This window comes from Aythya ferina (assembly GCF_964211825.1).
Source record: "Aythya ferina genome assembly, chromosome: 1".
NCBI classification, from domain to species: domain Eukaryota; kingdom Metazoa; phylum Chordata; class Aves; order Anseriformes; family Anatidae; genus Aythya; species Aythya ferina.
This window is the reverse complement of record NC_140296.1, coordinates 128,370,158-128,394,351: the sequence shown is the minus strand read 5'-3', so window position 1 is coordinate 128,394,351 and position 24,194 is coordinate 128,370,158. Positions and strand designations below refer to the sequence as shown.

At 38.4% G+C, this 24,194-nt stretch overlaps 1 long non-coding RNA gene across 1 annotated transcript in view; it reads left to right on the top strand.

Annotated features, from left to right (window-relative positions):
- Positions 1–374: 374 nt before the first annotated feature.
- Positions 375–24,194, top strand: part of LOC311431383 — a 58,558-nt gene continuing 34,738 nt past the window's right edge. Inside the window, exon 1 of the long non-coding RNA XR_014689384.1 lies at positions 375–462. This is a non-coding gene — a long non-coding RNA (uncharacterized lncRNA). The remainder of the gene's footprint in view (positions 463–24,194) is intronic.

The window sequence follows — 24,194 nt, the reverse complement described above, 5'->3', positions numbered from 1 at the left end:
AAGGAAGAGCTGCCAGAGAAGACACCCAGCTTCTGTGCTTTTTATCGAGTCCTTGGGAATAACAAGCATGGTGTGTTCAGCGGTGCCAGAGAAGACTGTGGGAATGGGAAACTCAATGGTTTTGGGGGCAGGGAGAATGTGAAGCTGCTGGATTTTCTGAGAAAGTGTGCATGAAATCAATGGGCTGCTGTGGGGGAAAGAAGGAAGAATTTCTAATTCATATATTTGTTCTCTGATAGGGAAATATAATACTGGTGGATTTGCTTTTGAGAGAGAGAAAAAAATTAAAAATATATATATATTTGAGAAGAAGGTTACTTGCATGACCAGAAAATGATTGAGGGAACCCCCATTTAAAAGGACTGGATGCCTAAGCTTGAATTAATGAACTAGGAACTGCTGTTGCAACAATGCAAAGAATTTCTGAAGGAAAAGAAGAGGGAACCTTGGAAAACCAAGAAGGTAGGAAAAATCAACAATTTAATGATCAGTTACAAATATCAGATATAATTTTGCTGGCTTATTTCCCCTCCCTCCTTTTATAATCCTTTTTCACAGAGACGTATTTTAAGTGGAATTATATATAATGAATACCCTGTAAATTCTTTGTTTTTGAAGTGAAAAGAGAAGGGCTTCATGTTGTTTCCTTTCTAGGGAAAACAAACAAATAAACAAACAAAAAAACACGATCAGAACTGAAAACTGACTCTCAGGACATTGCTTCACTTTTCAGATATATGACCATAGATGTCACCTAGGCTGAGATCTCATATTTTCATAGCATATTCCAGTGTTTTTGCACAGTTTTCTTTTGAAATTTGATATTTCCAAATAGTTCTATATTAGGAGGGGAAATGTGTAAATAAATTAGAATTGAAAACATAAAAGATTTGGCTGGTTCAAATTCTAATGTGTTTGTAATTGTTGTTTTCTGCATTATTGCCACTGTTAATTAAATGGTAGTGTAATTGTAATGTCTTTGTCATTGCTGCAGAGTGAATTAGGAGAGTGGATTTCACCGATGCCAGCTGCAATTAAGCATGAAATTTCAATTTTCATTTTTACCCCTTGTCTCAGTGCTTGTAGAATTTTTACACAATCTCTCTTTGACCCACAGGAACCTTTTTTTTTTTATTATTATTATTATTTTTTTTTTTTTTTTTACAACCAGATGATCTCTAAAAGTTTCTTTTATAGAAAGACCTTTCTTTGGATCCCAAGTAGGATTTTATCTCTAGAAAACCTGAACAAAGCAGCTTATATTTTGAAGGAAGACACTTAACAGTAGACAAAAAGCAACAGGCTTTCTAGCTTAATTTCCTATAAAAACAAGATTGATGTTAACAACTAATTTTGATGTCTGTTATTCTCCCCTCTGAACAGAATATGCCTTTGAAACTCCTTTCCTATTTCAGCCAGATTTGACACTGCAGTTTTCAAAGACTAAACTGCAAATTACAATAAATTGGTGTCTGGGACAGTAGAACCAAAGTAGTCTTTACTGAGTGAAAACCTGGTGCACAAGCTCAAATATAATATCTGAAACCAGAACAACAACTAAGCAGTAAGGCAATGGAAGTAAGGCTCTAGCCACAAAACATGCTTTGGCCAGAATTTGTAATTCAGAGGACAGTTCAACCACAAAATTTAGAATTCCAGGGAATTTGGATTTGTGTGTTCTGCTGACAATGGAACAAATGGAACAAATCTTTTTTTTTTAAGAAAAATGATTTGTGATTGAAGTATTTCTTTGGTGATCTGGATTTTTTCATTTATTTGAAGACAATTACATTTTTTTACTCTAAAACATAACAGGCAATCAAGAAAAAGTTGTTCTTTTTCTGACCTTTCTTTCTTACTTTCTGACAAGACAGAAAATCTACCTTTCTCCGAAGCCCTTCTATTAATTCATATGCATAATAAGCATATATATTTGTATTTTTATTTAAGAAAGAGAAATTAGAAGTCATTGATTCCTTTTACTATGTCAAGATTCAAATGTAGACAAAATGAAGTAATTCATACCTCGGGTCACTTTACTATAGCCATTTGTAATAGTGGAGTAAAGATTATGTTAATGATAACTTTGGAGTAGTGAAATTGCATCTATATGGTAACTTTTTTTTTTTACTCTTTTCTTTTTTTCTCTCTTTCCATCGCTGTGTGTGCAATTCCTCTTTTGGACTGGAACGTCTTGTCTTTTGAATTCGGAAAATGCTTTTTTTTTTGTTTTGTTTTGTTTTGTTTTGTTTTGTTTTGTTTTGTTGTTTTTTCCTTAACTCAAGAATTTAAATAAATATTCCAATTAGAAGAAAAAGATGAGGAAGAGTAAATGCTGTACTTTGATAAGAACAGTCAAGGGGATAAATACAAGGTCTGAAACAACTGAGTAGACAGTAGTCCTACAAAAGGGAATTTGAATGTGATTGAGCTAATAAATACCGCTACAAAAAAAAAAAAAAAAAAAAAAGTACTCTTACAGGATGTATATATGGGGGTGTGCTTTATAAGATATGGGAAGTAATACTTCCCCATAAGAGTAAAAGTTCAGCTACTTCAGCTAAGATAGTATGTCCAGCTAATGGCAGATAACAGTTTAAGAAATGTCTGTACAAATTGGCAACAATCTGGAGGTGAACAAACAGAATTATTAGAGGTCCAGAACACAAGACTTGTGAGAAAGGATTGAAAGATTTGGGCTTGTTTAGTCTAGTGAAGGGAAGAATATGGAGGGACGTGATAGTAGTCACAATGAACAGGAAAAGACATGATGTGTTTGAATTGTCTCAATAGAATTAGGGTGGGTATTAGCCAAAAAACAAAACAAAACAAAACAAAACACCTTTTTAATGGTAAGATAGTGAAATGCTACATTAGCTCAATTAAAAATTAAAGAAGCTGTCAAGTCTTTTACTAGATATCAGGATATTTAAAGAGCAATTTAGACAAACATTTAAGAGATATGAGACTGAAGTTTGCTCTTATGTAATCTTGCTTAGGGTAAGAGAATGGACTGGATGTCCTTGGAAACAAATTTTAAAAAATTTTGAAACAAGTCTGATTTTTGAGAAAATTTGCTGGTGATACTAAACTGGGAGGAATTGGTGACTGTTGAAGGTGGAAAGGTCTTGCAGAGAGATCTGGACAGATTGAAGAGCTGGGCAATCACCAACTGCATGAAGTTTAACAAGAACAAGTGCCAGGTCCTGCACCTGGGATGGGACAACCCTGGCTATACCTACAGACTGGGTGATGAGACGCTGGAGAGTGATTCTATGACCTCATAAAGTCTATGGCAGACTACTTTTTATTTCAATTGCACTAGAGAGCAAGTGATTTTTTATCTCTGTTTAAATTCATAATTTTGATTTTTTTAACTTTTTTTTTTTTTTTTTTTTTTTTTAAATGGGATCTAATCCTCTGTTTCCTCACATACAGTACTTCTACTTACCTGCAAATAAGTATATGCAAACCATCATTATCTTGACTGGTTATTACCGTCTGTTCATTATCCTGAACACTTTATGTCCAGAAACAAGTAAATTAAAGGATTTTTACATTAAATCTAATTTATATTTGTCCTGGTTTCAGTTAGAACAGAGTTGATTTTCTTCCTAGTAGCTGGTGGAATGCTGTGTTTTGGCTTGGGATGAGAAGAGTGCTGATAACACCCCGATGTTTTAATTGTTGCAGAGCAGTGCTTATACTAAGCCAAGGACATCTCAGCTTCTTGCTCTGTCCTGCCAACAGGCAGGCTGGGGGTGCAGTAAGAGCTGGGAGGGGACAGACCCAGGACACCTAACCCAAACTAGCCAAAGGGGTATTCCATACCATCTGCCATCTGACGTCATGCTAAAAAATATATAGGGGTGGCTAGCCAGGGCAGGGGGCCAGACTGCTTGGGGTTAGGCTGGGCATTGGTCAGCGGGTGGTGAGCAATTGCATTGTGCATCACTTGTTTTGTACACATTATTAGTAGTAGTACTATTATCATCATTGTATTATTATTATTATTATTATTATTTTCCTGTCTTAATAAACTGTCTTTATCTCAACTCACGGGCTTCACTTTCCATTTCTCTCCCCCGTCCCAGAGAGGGAGGGGGAGGGGGAGTGAACGGCTGTGTGGTGTTAAGCTGCCGGACGGGTTAAACCATGACAATATTTTATATTTTATATTTAGTGTTCTCCATTCATACTAACTATGCACTGTGTGATATCTCTTTTTTTTTTTTAACCATTAAAAATAACTTCTATTAATAACTGATACATATTTTACTCAAGATAGTTATTTATGGTGCATATTCAGTTATACCTTCTAACAGAATAATGAAAAATTCTGTTACTTTCATTCTTTTTATCTGTGAAAAATACATATAACAGGCAGATTAATTTGACATTGACTGAAATATCATTGCCCTTTTATCAATTTTAACTTTTCTGACTTTTAACTATACTTCTTTTCCTCTACTCCTGAATTATAGGTCAATGTAAACAAAATGGCATGATTTGCATTCCTTACACCAATCCTTTCAGGTACATCTTTACCCAGTCACCTTTGTTAATGACCTACTCTTTCCAGTCTCTCTCACTTACGTCCATTTGTCCATTCTGTGTCAAAAAATGGTGTTGACTGGGTGCCTTCTGAGCAACAGCATGTCACATGCAGTGTGACATGGAGAGACACCTGACAACAGCATCTTTGGAGTAGTAGCAGAATGGGCAGGTGGCTTTATTTTGAAATTTTTGGACTATTTTATGTAGCCGAGACCACAAGAATCCCTAAGAAGAAAAGTTACATAACATTTTTTAGTATCTTCCATCTGACTGGAACTTCTAACAGCTACAGGAAAGCTATCAGCCTTCCAGGAAAAGAAATTCTATATTCAGAGGGTGGTGAGGCACTGGAACAGGTTGCCCAGGGATTAGCCATCCCTGGAACTGTTCAAAGCTGGATGGGGCTTTGAGCAACCTGGTCTAGTGTGCAGGGAATGGCAGGGAAGTTGGAATTAGTTGATCTTTAAGGTTCCTTCCAACCAAAACTATTCTGTGATTCTATGATTCTATAACAAAAAATACTCTACCTCAAACAGTAGATTTCAATTTTGTTGCTTACTATCAGAGACTGAATTGAAGCATGAAAAATACAGCTTAATGGTAGGAAATGTATCTAATGCTCTGAAGAAAAAAAAAAAAAAGAGGCAAGTGTAATAGGGACAGGTAATAAATACCTTCTTGGTCCAACAGAGATAGCTGGAAACAAGAAACAAGCTACTGAAAGCAAAATCATCTCATTTGGTCTGTCAAAACATGAAACTTAAAGCTAAATATATTCTTTTATAAGTTTTATATGATTTTGTTTGGACTGATAATTTATTTGAATTGAGATAAAAAATAGTTGCTTTTTTGGAGGAGAGGGGTATTTTGTTATGCGTGTGACAGAGAAAGAGATCAGCACATGGGTGAAAAGATAGTAATAAGTGTAAAAACAGTATGTCTATCAAGTCAGTATGTTTCATTATCTAACAGAATAACAAATGTCTGTTTTCCAGATGTGCAAGATTTGTTTCCCTGACAGTTCAAAAATAGAGCTATTATTTGGTGAAAAATGTTCTGCCAATAATGGATATTTCTATCTTTTTTTTTTTTTTTTTTTTTTTTTTACCAGTTTTAGTGGTTTCATGAAGTTCAGTTTATTTTATATATACAAATAAAGAGTTTGTGGATGTTTTGTGGATGTTATAGTGTTATTGAGGGCAAACACTAATTATGGTGGTTGTGAAGGTATTTTAAGAGGCTTGGACAATGCTACTTTAGAAAAGCTGTTCTTGACTGTTGTTGGTTTTGTTGAATATTTAAATAATTTAAAATCTATTAATAAGGACAACAGGTTAATTTTGTAGTCCAGAGTACATGGCAGTGAACTAGATGGTCCCAAGAGACAAAGCTAGGATTTGAACATTAGTCCCCCTCAGTGGCACAATTGTTCTGTCTGTCCCTCGATATGCATTGCAGTGGTGGGGCTGTTTTTTTTTTTTTTTTTAATTTCTCCTAAGAGGGGAAAATGTTTTCCAGTTCAATTTTTGCTCAAATTCACCTTTTTCTTCCAAAAACAGCAGACAAAACAAATGCCAAAACCTCTAAATGATAATGAAAATGGAAAATTCTTGTCTTCCAAACAGCTCTAGAAGGTGCTTGTTTTTGAGAAAATATCGATACAGCTTCAGGAATTTAAAAACAGGGAATAACCTTATATTGGAAAGATATCCAGTGATATAGCCTCTGGTTTGTGTGTGTATTCTGAAGATCTCTGTGATGTACAGTTCACCAAAAGCCATTTTCCACACTGGAAACAATAAGGACCCAAAGTATTAGCTTGTGCTAACCAGTCTTGATGCTGTTATGCTGTCTTGGGGTTTTGGTCAACCTTGAAAACAAATTGCATTACTGCTTTATGAAAAGGAAAAAAAAGAAAAAAAAAAAAAAAAGTAAACCAGCATATTTTCCAGCTGGATATCAATTCCCTATATGGGATTGCAAAGTGACATCTAAGTTGTGATTTATTTTTATAAATTAATAGCAGAGTGATCATACCAGCCATATAAGACTTTGTGTGTTTGCTGCAGCCAATTACTGTGGAAACTGCTTAAACAAATATTAGACAATGATTGGACTATGATTTGGAATAAAATCCATTAAAAACAAATAAAAAAAAATAAAAAAAAATAAAATATCATTAGACCAAGGGGTTCTAACCACTTCACTTGTTTGTCACTAAATCTATATCCTTCCCTGTGGTGGTTTTACCATGCTGGGCACCTAAAAACCACAACTGCTCTCTCACTCCCTCTCCTTAGATGAGGAGGGGGAGAAGTAAAGCAAAGAACAACTCACGGGTTGAGATAAGGATAATTTAATTAAAGGGAAATAATAATAATAATTAAAGAAAGATTATTATGAACTAAACTATTTAACTAAAGGGAAATAAAAAGGGAAAGGGGAAAAGGGAGGGGGAAGGGGAAAATAAAAAAAAAAAAAAAAGGAGGAAAACAAACAAATAAAACAAATGAAGGCTATGTGGAAGTGCAGAGGAAAGAAATTACTTTCTACTTCCCACAAATTGACCACATCCTCGAAGCAGGGCCTCAACGCAGGTAACCGGTGTTCAGGAGGAGGACCGACGTTTTCCCAATGAGAGCCCACCCCTCCCCTCTTCTTCCTGTTTCCACCCTTTATTGCTGAGTGTGACATCATATGGTATGGAATATCCCTTTAGTTGGTTTAGGTCAGCTGCCCTGGTGATGTTTCTCTTCTCACTTTTTGCCCACCCCCTAGGAGGGTTAGAGTGAGGCCTGATGCTGTGCCAGCACTGCTCAGCAGTAGACACAACACTGGTGTGATAACTCTGCTGTTCCAGCTACAAGTGCAGAGGACAGCACTGTATGGGCTGCTGCAGGGAAAGTTAACATTCCAGCCAGACCCAGTACATTCCCTGAAATTCTTCACTGCAGATCTACAAAGGAATAGATGAAAAGCTGCTGTTCTCCTGCTTAATCTACAGCAAGAAGCCTTTAAAAACCACTCTTCTCATCTGTTACATTCCAACCATATTGAGCTGTTTTTATCAGAGCTGTGTGGTAGGAAATGAGTTGTAAGGGTTTTACAACACTGAAATATGAGGCAATGTTGATATGCAAATACTGCTCTGAATCCACTATAATCCTGAACATACGAATTTGTCCCACTGAATCCAAATTCATAAAAGCATACTTATACACACCCTTCCTCAATTCAGTTCCAAGTCCCTCAGTCAACTGTAATCCTGCTTTCTGTGGCAAATCTTGCTTCTTTAAAGAACATCATACCTTAACAATAATCCAGTATCTTACCTTTTTGTACTCATTCCCTTTAATCTTTCCAAACAGCATGGATGGAAAAAGTAAGAAAATGCACAGATGGCACACAAATTCAGTATGCTCTAATCTAGTCTAGTATCAACAAATACAGACATATGCAGACATAATTTTACATACACTGAAAGACTGTGAAGTATTAGACTGTTTCAGAACTGAAGTGTTAAAAGCAATGCTTGCTTTATGGGAATTCAAATAAAGAATGTCACATGCTAGTTGGTCTACTATCATGTGACATTACCTCCAACATGCAACATGTTATCATACTAAGTTACTAATTCTCTTTTCAGTTTTCAGTATTTTTATTAGGTTTATGTAAGATTATTTTGATATTAATCCACACAAAAAAAAGTTTATTTCATTTATCCTCTTTCTTCCTCTACAGTTTTTGTTCTTTTCTTGCTGTAATCACAGGTTTCCCAAGCAATCGTGTTCTCAATGTCCTATTTACATTATCTGCATTCACATTTCTTATTTTTAATCACAAGGAGAAAAGATTATTGCTATGATAATATTGGCCCCAGAACTCCCAACTTCATGCATACATGTTAGAAGTCTCTAACTGTTACTGAAATTCATTCTACTTATAGTGACATTAACAAGGTCTTGATTCCCAAAGGTTTATGTCTCAAGCTTGACCTCTGGTGTGTATTCTCTTGTAGTTAACAAAGACTCAAATCATACTCCATCATTACCCTAAATGAAGAACTAATAGAGTTGCTTTCTGCTGTCCTACAGCCCATTTTTACAAAATGTATCAGGACTTACTAATTTTGAGAGCTCTTGTCCCCTAAAACTAAGGCTGATATTAACATGTGGCCAATTATTAAAAGATTTATGTTTGAAGGGGAGTAGTCGAGTTTAAAATCTTTGATAGAAGGTGACAGAAGGAAAACTACCACCAAAACTTCAGCCCTGGATATGGGGCTTCAGGTTGCTCAGGGAACTAGTTAGTAAGGTCCCCTGGGAAACTCCATTTGAAGGCATTGGGGTCAGTCACTGCTGGTGACTTTTTAAGTACCACATCTTAAGAGCACAGGAACAGGCAATTGCAAAATGTTGGAAGTCAAGCAGGTAGAGCCAGTTGGTGTGGCTAAGCAGGGATCTTCTTCTAAAACTTAGGCAGAAAAAGGAAATGTATGACCACTGGAAATGAGGTCAGACAACATGGGAGGGCTACAGAAATGCTGTTCGCCATTGTAGGGAGAAAATTCATGCTGCCAAAGCTCAATTAGAGTTGAAGCTGACCAGTACTGTGGGGGACAGAAAAAAAAAAAATAAAGGGCTTTTTTTATGTATCTTGACAGGAAAAGGAGTACCAGAGACAACATTGGTCCATTACTTGATGAGGATGGTCACTTCACAAATAAGGATGTAGAAAAAACAGAGATGCTTAACACCTTTTTTGCCTCTATCTTCAACACAGATGATGGGCCCTGGGACCAGCAGAGTTGGAGGACCGTGACTGCAGTAATGATAACCTCCCAGCCAGTCCTGGTACAAAAACACCTGAAAGACAACACAGTCATTGGCCACAGCCAACATGGGTTCATGAGAGGAAGGTCCTGCTTAATGAACTTAATTTCCTTTTATGACAAAACTAACACCTAGTTGACTAAGGGATGTTAGTTGATGTAATCTTTTTGGATTTCAGCAAATCCAATACCAATCAATACCAATTCTTTCAATACCAATTCTCACAGTATCCTTCTGGACAAAATGTCCAGCATACAGCTAGACTAATACATAATGTGATGTAAAGTTGATGTGTCAGGCTCAAAGGCTTATAGTAAAAGGGTTTACGTCAGGCTGGCAGCCAGTCACTAGTGGGGTTCTCCAGGACTCGATTTTAGGACAAGTTCTCTTCAATGTTTTCAGAAATTGCTTGGATTTAGGACTTGAAGGTATACTAAGCAAGTTTGCAGATGACAGTAAATTGTGAAGAGCTGTTGACTTCCTTGATGGGAGAGAGGCCTTTCAGAGAGATCTTGACAGATTAGAGGGCTGGTCAGTCACCAACAATATGAAGTTGAACAAGAGAAAGTGCCAGATTCTGGACCTGGGATGGGGCAACCCTGGATATATGTACAGACTAGGGACATGAGGCTGGAGAACAGCTTCCATGGAAAGGAATCAAGGGGTTCTGGTTAACAGCAAGTTGAATACAAATCAATGATGTGCCCTGGCAGCCAAAAGGGTCAACTGTGTGCTGGGGTGCATCAAACACAACTAGCTAGCATTGCTAGACTGTTGAGGGAAATGATTGCCCTGCTCTGCACCTCAGGTGCACCTCTGCACCTCACCTGGAGTACTGTGTGCAGTTTTGGGTGCCAAAATATAAGAAGGACATAAAACTGTTAGAGAGAATCCAAAGGAGGTCAACAAAGATTGTGAAGGGCCTAGAGGGTAAGATGTATGAGGAGCAGCTGAAGTCACTTGGTTTGCTCAGCCTAGAGAAAAGGAGACTGAGGGGAGGCTTCATGGTGGCCTGCAGCATCCTGATGGGGCCGGGGGCAAAGGAGCAGGCACTGAGCTCTGCTCTCTGGGGACAGCGACAGGACCCAAGAGAACAGCAGTGTCAGGAGAGGTTCAGGATAGATACTAGGAAATGTTTCTTCACTGAGAGAGTGGTTTTCCACTGAAACAGGCTCCCCAAGGAAGTGGTCACGGCAGCAAGCCTGCTGGAATTAAAGAAGCATTTGGACAACACTCTCAGACATACACTTTGATTTTTGGGAGGTCCTGTGCAGACCCAAGAGTTGGACTCAATGATCCTTGTGGGTCCCTTCCAACTCAGGATATTCTGTGATTCTATAATTATCCTCAACTTGTAAGTAACAACTGGTAGTCATCTGACACAGTAGAACCCTCCTTTTAGTGCCTAAAATTACTACCCAGCAATTTGCAGAAATATATTACTCTGTAATATTGAAAATGCAGGGTAGTCTAAGCAGGTTGAATGTAATTAACTGCATTGCAATCTTAAATCTCTTTGCCCTCTCCAGTCTTATGAAAGGTGGCAGTAGATTTTTAGTGATTGTAAGTGATCAGTGACTCCATTACCTCATTAGGAAATTGGTACTGAGCTTGCGCAGCTTCATGTGTGAAATGACTGTGAGAAAGCACTGTCATGGAAGTCCCCTCCATGTCCCCTTAATCTACACTATTTCTTTTGGGCTCATTTGCAACTTAACTTGTGACAGTCCCTGGGCTAGAATCATAAATCTCAACAATCTATAAAGCTTCAGCTGTGTTTTAATGTTTTACTATTTAAAATGTCTTCATTTTTTCTGTATCTCAGTGCACAGACTGGGTGCCATCAGAGTAAAATTCATTAGTTACTATGAAAATAATTGTTGTCAATGAGTACAGGAGCGAAGGCAGAGGTAGTGAAATATTTATTTGAAATGTTCTCTGGTTATCTAATATTTGTACATCTCTGTTATGGCATTTCACCAATAACTCTTGACCTAATCTAGCCGAAAAGGTATCTTTCATGAAGGCAGTTGAAACAATTTTGAAAACTAAGACGCTTCTCTATCTGCATGATTTATCTGTAATATTTCCCAGGTTAGCATTTTGGAAACCTTTGAAATGAAGCAAAAATTCCTCCATATGTTTATGTGTAACAGTATAATTGCATTTTATATATAAAATTATAATTGTGTATAATATATATGTGAAAAAACATCCTGGATGACACAAATATTGATTGAGCTTAGATTTTCAAATTGATTCACACCCTCAGTTTCAGAGGAACAATGAGAATGACTGTAATCCATTGGTTTTAAATAGTGCTTTTGTAGGCATTGTCTAGCTGGGGGGATAAGTCTGTGTCCAATTAGGAATTCTACTTGGGTTAGTGAAGTCTGCTCTAGATGTTGCAATTACTGTGAATTAAATCATTTATTGAATTGGATAAAGCTGGCATGTCTCAAAGTCCTGTGTCTGGAACAGTGCCCTACAATTCTCAAGCTGTGCTGGTATGATGGCGGATACTATCAGTAGTTATGCTAGCTGTTGCTGTCTATCCTTTCCCTTTTATTCATAGAGGGAGCTACAGAAAATAAAATCCTGCAATATAGGGAAAAAGTGACATTGCATTAGTCTTTAAGAATGGCATATACTCTTCAGCTACAAGTACTGAACTATTACCATATGATGGAGAGTGACAGGAAAGGAAACTTTGTCTTTTGTCTTGAAGATAGCGATCAAAATCCACAGACTTTTAGGAATGATAAGAATTATGAAGGACAGAAATGCTCTAAAAGTTTTGCGTTATCTTTCTAAGCCCTATTTGTAATTCTCTCCAGGGATTCTAGGAATGGTATGGGATCTGACTGTAAAAGTGTGTGGGTATGATCCTCCATTTAAGAAGTCCTTATCATTGTTATTTTATCTGGCACAAAATTCCTAAAGAAAGTAACTAGGAAAAAAAACAAAAACAAAAACAAAAAAAAAAAAAAGGAAAAAAAAAAAGGAAAAAAAAAGGAAAAAAAGGAAAACAAATAAATGATCCCAGAATCAGTTTTCCATATCCTTCTGTTACAAGGAAGCTTAGGTCATTACATCTACCTGAAGGGCAACCAAGGCATAGATGTCCCAGAAACAAGAGTGTTATCAGAGACAGGGACTGTACATGTACTGGTAAATTGATACGATGATCACTAGCTAGCTCCAGGGTGCTTATTATACCAGGCAGATTCTGGATCCTGTTGACAGGAGAGTAATGTTCATGCAGAGAATAGAACATGTGATTTGAATGTCTAGCTTTATCTTTTGGTTTAGCACTTCACCTACATAATTTGTCTTTTTATGACAAGCATGGAAAGATTATCACAGTCAGTCACTACAATGATTTTCAAGCAAGACTTGCAATGAAAGTTGGTATCTTATATAAATACACTGTCATATATGCTATATATATATATATATAAAATAATAATAATAAATAGTTTTTCTGACCTATGCATAGCTGGGGATCATAGATGAAATTTCTCCAAGAGCTATGGAAAGAATTACTGATGTTTGGCAAGCTCTTCCTTTTTCTGATAGGTCCTGGAGATCTACTTCACACTCCATTTTCTGTCCAAAAAACAAACCAAAACAAACCAAAACAAAAAAAAACACCTGGATGGTAGCAGTAATGTGTCAGGACCACCTCCCTGCTTGTATTTATTTCTTAGCAGACCTACCTGTCTCAACTTATTTTGCAGTCACATGGAATGTATGCTACAGCTTTCACCTTTTTTTTTTTTTTTTTTATACCTTTCAACCAGATTACTTTTGTCTTCAGTTATCCATTGAAGGAAAAGATGCTGGGCTAGAATCTTAATTCTATGCTTGTGTTCTCAGATCCTACTTCAGTGCCAGTGACAGGAACAAAGGTAAAACTTGTCAGAATTCTTTGTGATTCTCTGAGTAACACCCAGATACCAGGTCAAGCGAGGGAAATGATGAGTGATTTGCAAAATCCTAATCTGGACTGTGACACTAACACCCTGTGTGGCTTTAGACAAGTCTCAACACCTTCCTTCTGTTATCTTCCCATGGCAAAGTGTTTATTTGTATATTATGCTGTGTTTTTAGGGAGAATTTCTTATTCAGCACATTCACAGAACATAGTGCTCTCCTTTCTGGTACAGAGTTGAAATAAATCAGCTCCAGAAGTAAGATCTTATAATATAAATTATTATTTGTTGCCTCTTCGCAAAAACTATCCACTTTGTCTTCCTGTGAATTAATCTGTGCTACTGAAGGTCTTAATCCTCTTGTCTAAAATTATGTTATAATGAATGGTTGTCGTGGTTCCGCTCGAGTGGGGAGCCGAGCTCCACCACAGCCGCTCTCTCACTCCCCCTCCTCAAAGAGGAATGGGGAGAAAATATGTGAAAAGGGCTCAAGGATTGAGATAAGGACGAGAAAATCATGCAATAATTATTGTAATGGGCAAAACAGACTCGGCATAAGGAGATAGTAAGATTTATTGCCTATTACTAACAAGCGAGAGAAGTGAGAAAACAAAGGAAAAAAAAAAAAAAAAAGCACCTTCCCCCCCATCCACCCTCTTCCACCTCCTCCCCCCGAGCGGCGCAGGGGAATGGGGGAATAGGGGTTATGGTCAGTCTACAGCACTTCTTCTCTGCCGCTCCTTCTCGGTCACTCTCGTCCCCTGTGCTGTGGGGTCCCACCCACGGGATGCAGTCCTTGCTGAACTGATCCGGCATGGGCTTCCCACAGGCAGCAGCTCTTCCAGAACTGCTCCAGATATGGGTCCGTACCATGGGGTCCATCCCTCAGGAGAAAACTGCTCCAACCTGGCTCCCCTACGGGCAGCAGCTCCTGCCGGGTCACCTGCTCCTGCGTGGGCTCCTCTCCACGGGCTACAGGTCCGGCCCGGAATCTGCTCCGGCAGGGGTCTTCCACAGGCGGCAGCCTCCGTCGGTGCAGGGCCACCTGCTCCACCGTGGTCTCCTCCACGGGCTGCAGCATGGAACCCTGCTCCACGTGGTACTCCATGGGCTGCAGGGGGACATCCTGCTTCACCATGGTCCTCACCACAGGCCGCAGGGGACTTCTGCTCCGGCGCCTGGAGCACCTCTCCCCCTCCTTCTACACTGACCTTGGCACCTGCAAGGCTGTTTTCTCACTCCTTTGACTCTCCCGGCTGCTGTGTGGTGCAGCGTTTTTTTTTCCGTCTTAAATATGCTTTCATAGAGGCGCAAAACAACATCGCTTATTGGCTCAGCTCTGGAAAACAATGGGGCCCTTCCCAAACATGGGGCAGCTTCTAGATCTTTCTTACAGAAACCACCCCTATGGCCCCCTGCTACCAAAACCTTGCCACGTAAACCCACTACAATGGTGGGAATGGTTACCTTAGTGGACTAATGAACAAGACTGAATTAATCATTTATATTAGGATTATCTAGTGGAGTTAAAATCTTAATACTGATGGAAATCTTAGACACCTGACATTCTTGGACCTTTTTAGAGACCTTAGAAGACTGTAGGGACTTAGCGTCTGGGATCTCTTTATGTTTCATACCATATCAGACTATACAAGAAAATCAATGTAATGTAGATAAGAAAAAAAAAAAAAAAAAAAAAAAAAAAAAAGATAAACAAGAAGCAAAATATAAGAAGTTGTTGAAGAGCATTAATCATTTAAAAGTAATAGCTCCATGCAAACTATGTAAACTGTATGGAGTCATGAATATACAGGCTCATAATTTAGGAATTTATATGGCCAGCCACTGAGAATTCTTTCTCTCTATAGAGTCATTACAGCTTCAGGAGAAACTGCAAAATAGGAAGGAACCAGAACAAAGTAACAATTCAGAACAAACTTGGAGGACCTCTTTAAGGACAAGTGAAAGGTGTAACAATAACGCTGCTGCAAGTGCAGGAGGAAAAAGAATTGTTCTCCGTTTCCAAAAATAACCTAGAAATACATCACTCCTCTAACTAAGAAGGAAAAGGCAAAAACAGTCATTAGTAAAATGGCTATTATGAGTGGAGTAAGTGTGTAAAGGAATCGATTCCTTGGGAACTGACAGTGTGTAGCAATTCAAAAGCAGACATATGAAGATATTAGGATGATTAAAGGATAAGATATTGAGTAGTCTTTCAAAGTGGTGAGAATCAGATTGTTTTACTGAAGAGGGGGTTGGGGTTTTCTTAGGACTACATCTGAGAGCTTTTTCTATCTGTAATGCCATAATGTGAGGTTTTTAGAAAGACTCAAATCAATTTTACATGAATGTTTCTGTAGAAACAATTAAACTATACATCAGCACCCTCACAGCTGACTGATGATGGAAAAGACCTGTCTAAAGGAGTAAATGGAAATCATTTTTCTGCAGCTCTTTGCAAGCACTAATTAAATTGTGCAGCATAGAATTAAAATTCATGGAATCATAGAAACTGGAGATAGAAAAGAGCTGCTAAGGTCATTTGTGTCCAAGCCCTTCCTTCTGCCAAGTGCTTTCTCCAGCACTTTGTAACCAATTTGAAATGCTCTCTAGTTACCTAGTGCTTTTAAGAGACCTGTATTTGATTTATGCACAGTAGAAAATTATACCTTTTCTCTAGAGATGGACAATTTACCTCATTCAAACAGTTGTGTAATCAATTTCATTTACCAATTACATGTCTTCGTTAACATGCCACCACCAGGGCACTTTGGAAAGCAGAAAGTTAATGAGTTTGAGGATGGGATCAGGAGGGTCTCCTGAATGCCTTGTTTTTCCCTGACAGTCTAATAAATCTTCAGTTAGCTGAGTGTTTCTGAAGGAGGAAGCAGGTTGAGAGGATTCATTTGAGGTACTTCACCATTTGTCTGGTCCACTGCTTTACAGCGATAGTTGGGTTTTAGCAGGGTGGAGAGGGACTGACCAGTGAATGAAACTTCTTGGAAGGTGCTGGGTGATCCCTGGGAGGTGTGGGAACTGAAGTTGTGTTCTGTCTTATGTTTGGAAAAAGTTAATTTTCTGGTATGCTGCTGTGTTTTGGCTTCAGGGTGAAAATAGTGCATATAACACACTGGTGTTTTAGTTGTTGCAGAGCAATGCTTACATGGTCAAAAATTTTCTTGCTTCTCATGCTGTCCTGCCAGAAGGGAGACTGTGTGTGCACAAGAAGCTGGGAGGACAGCTGACTCAAATGGATCCAAGGGATATCCCATATCATATGGTGTCATGCTCAGTAATAAAACTTGGGGGAAAGAAGGAATAAGGGGGGAACACTTACAATAATGGCATTTATCCTCCCAGAAAATGGTTACATGTGTGATGGGCCCTTCTTTTCTAGAAATGGCTGAACATCTGCCTGATGAAGGTAAGCAGTGGATGAATTCCTTGTTTTGCTTAGCTTGCTCATGCAGCTTTTACTTAATCTGCGCAACTGTCTTCATCTCAGCCCATGAGTTCTCTCACTTCTACCGTTCTGATTTTCTTTCCCATTTCACCTGAGGAGAGTGAGTGAGTGGCTGTGTGGTTCTTGGTTGCCTGCCAGGTTAAATCATAACATGTGGTCATCAGTGTTCAGTTTTACAGGGGATAAAATGCTGTCTGAAGAAAAGAAACTGTCCTTTAACACAACAGAAGATGTGAATTTTGCATCTTTCTGGAAATATTTCTGTTTCTAGCCTAAACCTGCAAAGCCCAAAGTGACTTTGCTCTTATATAAGCTCATCCCATACCCCTGAGGCTTGAGACTGAAAGAGTCTTTCTGAGGCCTCCAACATCCACTCCAGAGCTTTCCAGAATGCATTTCCCCTGGGACTGGAGAGCATCTTGTCCAAAAACTTAAACGTTTATCAGCATTTTTTCAAATAGATATAAATCTTCTGTTCAAGACACAAGCCAAAAATATAAAATTAGGCTTTCCCTGGGGATAAATTGCAGTAGTCTACAGCTCAATTTCTTTTGAAATAACTGGCATTGCCCACAGTCAGAAATAAACCAGAAGGAATACAAATCTGATCTGATAAAGGATTCCTAGGCCTAGCCCACCCCCCTCATATGACTTGTCTTGAATCTCAGCTCACCAGCCTCTTGACAAGGGTCCTGCTTTTCAAATGGTTGCCTCAAACCTAATCCTTATATGGCCTAAATTGATGTTTCTGGTGACACATATCCGTGAGAATTCTGTGCAGCACCAAGGTCTCGTCTCCACCACCCGCAGAGTGCCCTGCAGCAACTCCTAAACTGGCTCTGAGAAATGGGTCTCCAGAGCTGGAGCAAGTTATAAATGTCAACATGGCAGCACCCCAACACAATAAACCCTGTAGCAAGGCAAATGCCATGGGCATAGCACTGTGCTGCACTACTGCTGGTACACAGCTTTCAAGACTGAGCTGGCTTCTTCTAGCAGTGTGTGGTGACATGTATATGAGGCAGCAAACTCAGAGCTCACACCAGTATTTCTGTGTATCTCCCATGCTGCACCAAAACTTCTGTGCATCTCCCATGCACCATCAGATGAAACTGAGCTTGGCAAGGGATACAAAAAATAACAAGAAGAAATTCTACAGGTACATTGCTGAGAAAAGAAAAGTCAAGGAAAGTGTATGCCCTCTGATGGATGAGAAAGGTGAACTGGTAACAGACATGGTGGCCTTCTACAATGGAGTGACTGCATCAGTTGACAAGGGAAGACTGAGTAATATCATCTACCTGGACTTAGTAAGGCCTTTGACAAGGTCCCCCAAGACATCCTGATCTCCAAATTGGAGAAAGATGAATTTGATGGGTGGACCATTTAGTGGATAAGGAATTGGCTTGAAGGCTGCACCCAGAGAGTGGTGGTCAATGGCTCTATGTCCAGGTGGAGGCCGGTGATAAACAGTGCCTCTCAGGGATCAGTCCTGGGACTGGTACTGTTGAATATCTTTATCAACATCATAGACAGCGGGATTGAGTGCACCCTCAGCAAATTTGCAGATGACACCACGCTGAGAGGTACAGTTAATATAACAGAAGGAAGGGATGCCATCTATTGGGACTTGGACAGTCTTGAGAAGTGGGCTCATGTGAACCTGATGAGGTTCTAAGTGCAAGGTGCTGCACCTGGGTCAGTGCAATTTCAGACAGGACTACAGAGTGGGAGAAGAACTCATTGACAGCAGCCCTGCACAGAAGGACTTGGGGGTTCTATTGGATGAAAAGTTTGACATGAGCCAGCAGCATGCCCTTGCAGGCCAGGACAACAGCAGGTTGAGAGAGGTGATTGTCCCCCTCTGCTCTGCCCTTGTGAGACTTCACTTGGAGTACTACATCCAGGTCTGGGGCCCCCAACACAAGAAGGATTTGGATCTGTTAGAAGGGGTCCAGAGGACGGCCACAAAGATGATCAGAGGATTGGAACACCTCTCCTATGAAGAAAGGCTGACAGAGCTGGGGATGTTCAGCTTGAAGAAGAGAAGGTTTAGGTGTGACCTTATTGCAGCTTTTCAATAGTTTATGAAACTATTTAAGTTTATATGGCTTATAAAAAAAAAGATGAAGAATAACGTTTTGCTTGGGCAGACAATGACAGGACAAGGGGGAATGGTTTTAAACTAAAAGAGGGGAGATTTAGATTAGATGTTAGGAGGAAATTCTTCACTCAGAGGGTGCTGAGGCACTGGAATAGGTTGTCCAGAGAAGTTGTGGAAGCCCCATCCCTGGAAGTGTTCAAGGCCAGGTTGGATAAGGCCCTGGGCAAACTGATCTAGTGGGTGGCATCCCTGCCAATGGCAGTGGGGGGTGGAACGAGATTCTTAAGGTCCCTTCCAACCCAAGCCATTCTATGGTATGATTCTATGATATGATTCTAGAGTGTCTGAGGGGTTGCTATGTTTACCTTCAGTAGGATGAACAATTTACATAATCCTTCAGGTGCTTGAACACTTCTCTACATTTCTTGCACCACCATTATCCCAGTATAAGAGAGATATAAACATACTAGAGAAAGTGCAATGACCACAAAGATGATCAAGGGACTGAAGCATCTCTCCTATCAGGAGAGGCTGAGAGATCTGGGACTGTTTAGCCTAGAAAAAAGAAGGCTCAGGGGGGAATCCTATCAGTGTTTATAAACACCTGAAGGAAGGGTACAAAGAAGGTGGAGCCAGGCTCTTTTCAGTGGTGCCCATTGACAGGACAAGGAACAATGGACACACATTGGAACACAGGAGGTTCTTTGTCAACATCAGGAAGCATGTATTTACTGTGCAGATGACTGAGCACTGAGACGGTTTGCCCAGAGTGATTGTGGAGTCTCCCTTCTTGGAGACAACCAAAAGACATATGGACATGGTCCTGGACAACCTGCTTTAGTTGGCCCTTATTGAGCATTGGTTTTGGACCAGACGGCCTCCAAAAGCTCCTTTCAGACCTCAAACATTCTGTGATTCACTGGTTCTGTGATTCCAGGAATCCAGTGTGTTGTCAGTTGCATTTCATATGCACTTTCTATTGGGTTCAAATAACCCCAAAACATGGATCTATTCTGTGTCTACTTCTTTCCAGAAAGGAAACAGGTGGATGAATAAACATTTCATGGGTGACGTAAAAATAAATGTGGTTGTACTGTATAAGTGAAAACTCAATCATAACAACTCTGAAGATGATGACCGAGAAGACTGATTCCTATAAACCTGATCTCTCTTCTGAATGTTTTCACTCCTTTTTCCTTCTCCTTCTCCTTCTCCTTCTCCTTCTCCTTCTCCTTCTCCTTCTCCTTCTCCTTCTCCTTCTCCTTCTCCTTCTCCTTCTCCTTCTCCTTCTCCTTCTCCTTCTCCTTCTCCTTCTCCTTCTCCTTCTCCTTCTCCTTTTCTTTCCAACACAGAAAATCAATTAACAGTTTGATGACATGAATAATTTCAGTTTGCTCTACATTTTTTCATGTATCCCACATAATAACCTCTGGTATTTAAGAGAATTTCCATTTTAAATTTACTTGTCCTTGTTCATGTTGGTTCAAGCCAATTTCAAAATGTGAGAAAATAAAAAAATAACTATACATATATGGTGATTTCTGCTCAACAATAAATAAATGTGTAAACTCCAAGAGGATATTTTAATGAAAGCAGGCAAAGAGGCTCATATGAAAGTGTTTTCCTTATTTTATTCATAGCTCATGAGATATACAGAAGTCTATTGAGGCAAAAATAAAACTAGTGTGTATAGGGGCAGCTCAAGTTCCATCAGAACCATATTCATTCCTATGAATTTCAGTAGACCCTCAAATAATTATTATTTCTATCAGCCTTCTGGTTCTATGATCTACATCCAAAGCCCAGATTTATTCCTGGGTCTTAGGGCTGCTTTGGCTCTAGAGAAACTGAAAAACCTCTATGTAGGTGTCTTAATGCCTTGAAGTAAATGACAGATTGGAGAATCTTTGTGCATTAAATATAATTCTAGCCCTAGTGGGTGTGATCCAAGTCTGAGTTTTCACAGCTTTGCTTGTAACAATTCTGCATAAATTGTACATTTTTTAAAACAACATAAGTGTCCTTCATACTGTATTAAACCTGAAAAGAAAATAATGTCCTATAGGTAATTAGAAGAGTTTTTATTTTTATTTTATTTTACTTTATTTTATTTTATTTTATTTTATTTTATTTTATTTTATTTTATTTTATTTTATTTTATTTTTATTTTATTTTTACTACAAAAACCTTGTTAGCTGTGTTATATGCCAGTGTAGCAGGTAAGAAGATGACCACTGCCTTCATACTGACCACCTGCTTGGTCTTTGTTGGGGGCCAACAATATTACTATGTCATTTTGTGACAGCTCGAGAAAACTTCCAGTTCTGTGTTGTTCTTGGATTTTCTATCAATGCTAAATAAAATTCCTCTGTTGCTGCCTTTTTTTTTCCAATGTGAAAGAGGATTATTTGGCATACAGGAGTGTTTGTGGCCTGAAGTCTAGCCAGAATAAGCTTAAGGGCAGATTTGGCTGTTTTAGAAGGATTTATTGTGTACTTTTATTTTTTTATTATTATTTTTTTTTCCTTTTCAAATTACTATATGTTTATTGAGTGGCTTAGAAAATGTTGTCCAAATTTTAAAATCAAGTACACAAGGGTAGGTACCTCATGAGGCAGCCTCATGCAGACAGAGACCAAATGGGGCTCTAAGCATGAGTGCAGTTCTGAGAGAGGAGTGTGGTGAAAGCAGCACCACCCTGATGATTGCTGCGAGGATTGTGACTCAGATACAAGTCTGAGTCACAGTTACTCCCTCCCTTTCCTCTGGCCAGGGAAGGTACTAATGTTCTGCTGGTGCCTTTGAGATGTAAATGATAATACTCTGTGTTGCAGAAGCCAAAAAAAACAAAAACAAAAACAAAAACAAAACAAAACAAAACAAAAAAAAACCAAACAAACAAAGATTAGCTCTTGCACTCTTCATGTTGCCTTGTTCTGTGTAGTCTGGTTAGGGAGGAAAAGGAGCAGCATGATTAACATCAAAATGAGCACTAAAATCAGAGGCCAGTCAGTGCAAGTTCCTCTGTAGTCATCAGAGTAGGACAAGTTCCTCAAGGGCATGGTTCAGGGCAGGAGACTATGCTAGAAAATATTAGTATGTGTGGGAGTGAATATGTCTTACAGTGGACAGAATATCCATTGAAATGGACAGTCACAGCAGATTCTGTCTAGTAGTGACTGAATCTTGTATGGCAATAATGACTGAAATCAAAGGATTAATAAAGGCAAGTAGAAACTCCTACATATTCAGATAAACTTAAATGCCCAGAAGAACATACACATTAGAGTGAATAAATTAATATACAATCATATAGTTTAAATCTAAGATAAGGCAATACCTACTGAAAGATGTGGTCTCTGTATTAACATTGGCATTTATTTATTTTATTTTATTTTATTTTATTTTATTTTATTTTATTTTATTTTATTTTATTTTATTTTATTTTATTTTATTTTATTTTATTTTATTTTATTTTATTTTATTTTATTTTATTTTATTTTATTTTATTTTATTTTATTTTATTTATTTTTAATAGGGCTTGGAAAATAATACCATAAGTGTTGTCAGTGTTGAGAATGCCTACAGAGGCATTCAGTTCTCCATTTTGGTCCTCCTCTAGCTTCCATTGGTCTTTATGCTCTGAAGGTGGCATCTAATTCTCCAGTCATCTCTTTCTTAAGATGACATTGTGTACCTGCATTCTTGATTGCTCTATCTGCAAAGCAGAACTGCCTAAGTTTTTAACTACTATGTGACTTTTTTTTTCTTAAAACCAAACAGAACCCAAACGAAAACACAAAACAACAACAACAACAACAACAACAAATCATTCATTTGTTTCTAATGAGTCACATTAACATATCCCTGATGGACATGTATTTTATCATTTTTCCTGGTTTTATGCATCTGGGATTCTGGTGTCATTTTGACTCTTTCTCCTGTTTCTGGAATACTTTTTTTTTTCTTATTGTAAAGTTGTTGAGTGCAATCCTGTCTGTTCAGCAGCCTCACAATACCACATAATTTTTCTGGTAATCTATACCGTGAATGATTCAAATCGTTATTGTCCAGTGCTACTTAGAATAACAAAAGTCCATTTACCCAGAATTAGCCCAGAATCAATGGCAGATGGATTCCTTGGGTTCCCTGACAGATTAGAAATCATATTCAATTTAGTTCTGGAGATATTAATTTTTACTTCCTTGGCAACTAGCAGATCAAATTCCTTTCAACAGCATAATTCAAAAACTTAATAGTTTCATGATCACCAAAGTTTTTCAGACACACAGTAATAACAGTTCATGAAATGAAATGTTGTGACAGAGGTTACTGACAGTTACTGACAGCCTTATTGCATGAATACATAATAGCATTCAAAATTTCCTTTGGCTTGCACAATTCTCACTCCTTTGCTACTACAGTGATTACAAATGTTCTGGTCTTGCTCAGGAAATGTACAAGTGAAGCTCAGAATGATAGAATGAGACATTAAATATACACACACACATGTACATGCCCATTTATATCAATTCAAAGATTCCATGATTATTGTAAGAAATTCCTAGTTGTCTCTGAGGAATTTTGTAGAGGTTGGCAAAGATGCTGAAAACACGGTAAAAAAAAAAAAAAAAAAAAAAGAGAGAGAGAGAGACAGAGAGAGAGAATAAAGCAGATCTGATTAACTAGTCACATAGCAAAAGTGAAGTCTAAATAAGAAAAATATCCTTCAAACATTCTTGCTGCAGTTGCCATGTTCCTTCAAAATTGAGGTCAAATGTTGCCTTTATTCACAATCACAAAGAGGTGATATTTTAGTCTATAATTAAAGAGATTTTCTCCAATCTTCCTAATATATTCATAGAACTGATTGTTCTGATTTACTTATCAGCTGCTAAATACATTGAAAAATTCTTTTCCTATGTGGTGTCTGAGCCCCAGTTTTGATGATAAGAATGTTGGCTACTGGTCAAGTTTGCCTAATATGAGACAGGGTTTTACACCTCAGCTTGACCAGCTTTCATCCACTGAAAAAAATTTACTCAGTTTCTAAACCAGAAAATGAAACAGTACTTGTTCTGATCTCACTTGGGCAGTCTGGATCCATTTACCCTAGTTTTACCTAGTTCAAACCTCAAAATAAAGGCAATCATTTGCAGGTATAAAACTGCTTAGAAATGCTTTGAAAAGCAGCAGAACAGAGAGTAGGAAAAGCTGAAATTGCTGCAGTGATGAGGTGAAGTTGTACCACTATATGGAAAACGTGTATTGCTCGTTCTGTTGCTTACTGTTTCAGTTCA